Raw genomic sequence first — 5,772 nt, forward strand, 5'->3', positions numbered from 1 at the left:
GGGGTACCTGAATTATTTTCTTTTTTTAAAAAAAAGTTCCTATGTGCTGTAGTTCAAAAGACATAAGACAAAATGTGAGCTCTCCACCCCCAAAATTTCTGTAAAATGCTGGCTGGTAGTCCCTGCTTGAGGGACGCGGGTGGTGCTGTGGGTTAAACCACAGAGCCTAGGACTTGCCAATCGGAAGGTCGGCGGTTCGAATCCCCATGACAGGGTGAGCACCCGTTGCTCAGTCCCTACTCTTGCCAAGCTAGCAGTTCGAAAGCACGTCAAAGTGCAAGTAGATAAATAGGTAGCACTCCAGCGGGAAGGTAAACGGCGTTTCCATGTGCTGCTCTGGTTCGCCAGAAGCGGCTTAGTCATGCTGGCCACATGACCCGGAAGCTGTACACTGGCTCCCTCGGCCAATAAAGCGAGATGAGCGCCGCAACCCCAGAGTCGGTCACGACTGGACCTAATGGTCAGGGGTCCCTTTACCTTTACCTTTAGTCCCTGCTTACAGGGTTTCACCCAGTGAGTGAAGTCAAAGCTGGAATTGGTGAGTGACCTTTTTGGACAACTAGAGCTAGGCATTACTAAGTAGTTGCCATTTCTGAATTTATCTCATTGCTGCCCATCTCAGGCATTGCATATTGGGCAAATCATGTCTAGAATGTCTTCTTAATTTCAGGACAGCCTTCAAGTTTGAGGTGGTCCTGGGCAGTATGTTGGCTTCCATTCATGTATCTCAACAGCCTCAGTTCACAATATCTATACTCAATATAGAGTGTAGCGCAGCTCTCTTTTTCTTTGACTACAAAATTTTTCAACCTATTCTGTATATATTATAACAGTGAGGCCCAGATTTCCCCCATGTTCTTGAAAGGGACTGGTTGCCTAAGGCAATTTTTTTACTTTCTTAAATTTGGTATCACAGCTTTCCACCAATGCTCAAGGTGGCCAAGAGCAATAAAATACAAATACAATAAGACAACACAAGTTCAAAGCCAATGTGAGATTTAAACAGATGGTGTCTTTTGGCTCCATACCTCATCTTAGCCACAACACTGTAGAGGTCTAAACTTCTGTATGGCTAGCCAAATTTTTTTATTCTAGTTTCTTTATGAAGCAATGCCAATATCCAAATTAGAGTTTCACCAGCCAGAAAAAGATGACTTCCTTTTAATATGGGAATGGATGGATCACATATAGTTTCCCTTTGATGTTCATGTAAATGATCAAGGTGAATTCTTGGCTTCCTGAATGTCTAATGAACAGACTTGTCAACTGCCTGGCTTATTTCTCTCTGCTTCCGTTGGTCTGGAAAAATACATGTGAAACAAGAAGGAATTAGGGGTTTCTTTTTGAGATCAAGCAGCTTATCCTGGTTGTTAATAAAGACATGTGGCTTCTTTTTCATTCCATTAATACCTGCTACTTTGAATACAGCTTTAAGCTCTTCTGTGTCTAAACACCCAAATTACTGCTGCTAAGGAGTGTGTGCATGCGTGGGCCGGCCTGTGCATTTTCTTTTATTTTTCCCAGGCCTTGTCTTTTCACAGCAGCTGTCTTTTCTGAAATGATGCCTCTCTGTGTTTTGTCAAATGGTCAGGCACAGCTGGTGAACTTCTTCCCTTGGGTTATGTACCAGTCAGAAACTCAGCTCGATCTACATCTTCAGATGTTGACCTGACTCAATGTGGCAATAACTGTCAGAGCACATGGTAGAATTCCATTTATCAAGTCCATTTTTAAATCAATTGTGCCACAGGACTAGGCTAAACCAGCAATTATCAAGCCTTCTAGACTAACAGAATGCTGTGCCAAATCTCTGTGGTATCACTATCACGAGAGCATGCTCTGTATTCAAATCCCAGCTAACTTTGAATTTGAAACTGAGACACTAAAACCAGATTGTTCAGAGACCAGTACAGTATAGCAGGCTGAACACTAACCTGTTCAACCAGGAACAGGCAGGATTTAGAAAGGGCCACAATACGATAGGTCACTGTATGGTACTACAGACCCTGGTAGCTAAATATTCAAAAGCGTATAAGAGCAGACTCTTTGTGGCCTTCGTAGACTTGACATCTGCCTTTGACTCAATCTGTAGAGATAGACTATGGAAAAAATTATATGAAACGGACATTGATAGACGACTTTTAAAAATTCTCAGAGAGTTACACACAAATACTACAGTTAAAATCAGAACTGGGCCATCGGGAACTCTTATGGACCCACTGCCATTGGGGAAAGGGGTCAAACAGGGATGCCTGCTAGCCCCATTTCTTTTTAACTTTTATATAAACGACATTGTCCAGTACATGGCAAAGTACAAGTCATCGGCTCCAGCCCTCGAAGGTAAACGTCTGAATATATTGTTATATGCCGATGACATGGCTTTAATGGCACTCACCCAAAGAGGCTTACGCAGCATGTTGGAGGGGATCACAGCCTACTGTTCCCATAACTCACTAAAGATAAACTATGACAAAACAAAAATTGTGGTGTTCACTAGAGCTCGCCGCACCTTTAGATGGTCTTTAGACGAACATGTGATTGAACAGTGCCCTTTTTTTTAAATATCTGGGTGTTACATTCCAGGCTACATCTAGTTGGCTAGCCCACTTTAAGGCTGTAACCATCCTAACATGAAGAACAATTGGTGTCCTGCTTAGTTTCTTCCATACCCGGGGAGGACAATTGGTGATCCCAGCATTAAGAGCCTTTGTTGGGAAAGCTATTCCCCAGATGTTATATGGGATAGAACTCTGGGGGTGGAACCAAAGGTTGTTGGAACGGCTTGAAATTTTGCAAAATTATTATCTCAAGAGGATTCTAGGCCTTCCTCAAGGAACCCCAGCAGCTTTCTTGAGGGTGGAGGTTGGATTACCCTCTGTGTCTGCCAGGGCCCACTTAAGATTCCTACGATTTTAGATCAACCTTGCAAACACTTCAAACACCTTATTGGCCAAACAAGCCTTTGTATCTCTTCAAAAGAACACCACTTGGCGTCAAAACCTATCTGAGATCCTGGTTAGATACACCCTACCGGAGTTTAATATTCTCAAACTGTGGAGCCCGGACAAAGTTCGGGAATGGATCCTGGAGAGAGAGACGCTCTGTTAGATATCACAAAAATACAGAACCCAGGGTCCTCCCACTGGTTTCCCCGACTGAAAACAGTCAAAACCTGCGCCAATTACTTGGTGAATATCACCAATCCCACCCTTTGGAGAGCTTTCACCATGGCCCGTTTTCAAACCATTCTTACAGCCTATCTGTCAGGCAGATATGCAAAAATCCGAGTAGAGCAGCGTATATGTCCTTGTCATATGAGAACCAAAGAGGATCTCACACATTACATGTTGTATTGTCCCATCTATTCGGCCTTCAGGGATGCGATGTTACAAACTATTCCCAAATCAATAGTCAACTCTGAGGACCAAGTAAAGTTTTTACTGGTAGACGCTGATCCACGGATTTCTCACGTGGTAGCGGTCTTTGTGGTGAAGGCTATGAAAACTAGGGTATGGTTCCTGGATGAAATGGTGAGGTCCCTCCCATTGCTCTCCTAACCTGTTGCTGTATCTTCTTTCCTGAATGGTGGGGTTTTTTGGGTAGTTTCCTTGCTGGGTCAGCATGGCATGAATTTTAGCTTATTTTTATAATTTTATTGTCTATCTTTTTAATAATGTTTTATGGTATTTTGTGTAAAGGCATGGACCTCACAAATTTAATAAACTTGTTGTTGTTGTAGTATAGCAGGCAATCTCATTTCACAAAACAGCCATGGACACGATTCAGAGATGGATCAACTGCCATTGCCTCCTTTTTAAAATAATAATTAGACTTTCCCATTACATTAACAAAAAAACAAACCAAAAATGTGAGATCCTATCCTGGAATTTCTGGTTTGCATCTTGGTGCATAAGCTGAACACTGGAGATCACAATAGAACTTGCAAAAATTGGGTTGAATTCAGAACAAGGAATTTTGACACATTTGGGTACCTCAAAAGCCATATTTGTTGTTTTATTCTGACTGGAGACTCTTGACTATATATATATATATATATATATATATATATATATATCCCACTCTGTTCGGTGGGCTCAGAATAGCTTTTACAGTAGCTTTCCCTGAATATAAATCCTTAACCGTCCTGTCCTCATGGGGCTTGTAATCTATTATACAAAGAAACTTTATACATTCAAAGAGGAAACAGCTTGCCACCCCTTCCCGGTGCCAGTAGCTTCTGCAGTCTGAAAAGCATTTTGCACCTCACTTGGTCTAAGTCTGCAGGTGAGGAACCTGCAGCCCTCCCAATGCTGTTGGACTCCAACTCCCATCAGTGATTGTGTTGTCAGCGATGATGGGTTTTGTAGTCCGACAGCACCTGGAGGGCCACAGATTCAACTTTCCTGGTCCTAGCTAATTATTGCCACGTAACTGTCCTACATTCCATCTTAAGACGTTTACAAGCAGCAGGGGGTGGAACTTTTTGATCATGACCTGAAACATCTTTCTGCCTCTAGCACCACATTCTGCACCACTTCCGTCCTGAAGCACAGCAGCATTCACAGATCCTGTTTCATTTCAGATGCATGGCTCCAGAATGAGAAAGCTCATGTGGTGTAGCTATTAAGAGTGATGGACTAGGATTGCGGAGACACATGTTCAATTCCTCACCCAGCTTTGAAGCTCACTGGTGAACTTGGACCAGCCTAGTGTACCTCACAGGATTGTTATGAGACAGCAAAGCAAGACATATTGCTTTCCTTCGCTTCATTTCCATCCCAGCTACTCAACGTAACCTGCCTCACAGCAGCCCTGTGGGGTAGGCCAGCCTGAGCTCCTCGGAGGATGCTTGGGGTGGAAATGTAATGCAATCTGTCTTGTTTCACTTAAAATATAGACCTGCCCACAAGATGGTTATAAATAGCTTTCATATAGTGCATTTCAAATGTTTACATCATGTCACATATATTATTCAATAGTCCTTACAACAATCCTGCAAGGTGTGGTAGGCTAACTGCTTTTGGCAGAAGTGGCAGATACATGTGTGTACGTTTAACATAGTGGCAACTGGGAGGAGAAATGGACATTCTCTGTTAATGGCACACATTCTACGCCAGAAGCCAGCTGTACCATCAAATGCAGCATATTCTGTGGGGAAAGGAATATGCAGCATGCAGCGTTCAAGCCATGTTTAATTTACAAGTCCCAAGAACCTTTCCGCTCTTGTTCCCATGGAAACAGATGCCTGTAAAAAAAAAATCCTTACAGCTGTGTGCTTTGCCTTTATACCACAGCTGCTTAAATTTATCTGTCATTTTTATCTGGATGTTCAGAAATCCATAGATTTTTGCCCACGGCCTGTTTTACAAGGGCTAGCTGTGGTGATTGCCGCACCCCTTTTTGTGCAACGGGAGCATCTTGCAACACATTTAGCTCTGCCTCAGTGTCACGAGGAAGCAAAGACCATCTGCAAGGCTCCAAGCAGCAGCTGGAGTCCAGAAGGCCTGCCCTTTTAGCTGTGCACAGCTCTCTCGATTATATTTCAGCTTAATAAGCTGCTGCACAAACCTCTCTCTGCCACAAACATCTTGTCCCCACCCCCCTTCAACAGTCTGCAACTGTCTGACTCCTTAAATCTCTTTGATGGGGTTGTTTCCATGGCATTAACTGCATCTCTCTTTGTACACAAAGCAGCATTCCCCCCCTCCCCCAGCCGTCAAGGTAGAGGAAGCTCCGGAGACTGTCGTTTGGCTGTGTGTGTGTGTGTGTGTG

This window comes from Podarcis erhardii (genome assembly GCF_964252035.2).
Source record: "Podarcis erhardii genome assembly, chromosome: 6".
Classification (NCBI taxonomy): domain Eukaryota; kingdom Metazoa; phylum Chordata; class Lepidosauria; order Squamata; family Lacertidae; genus Podarcis; species Podarcis erhardii.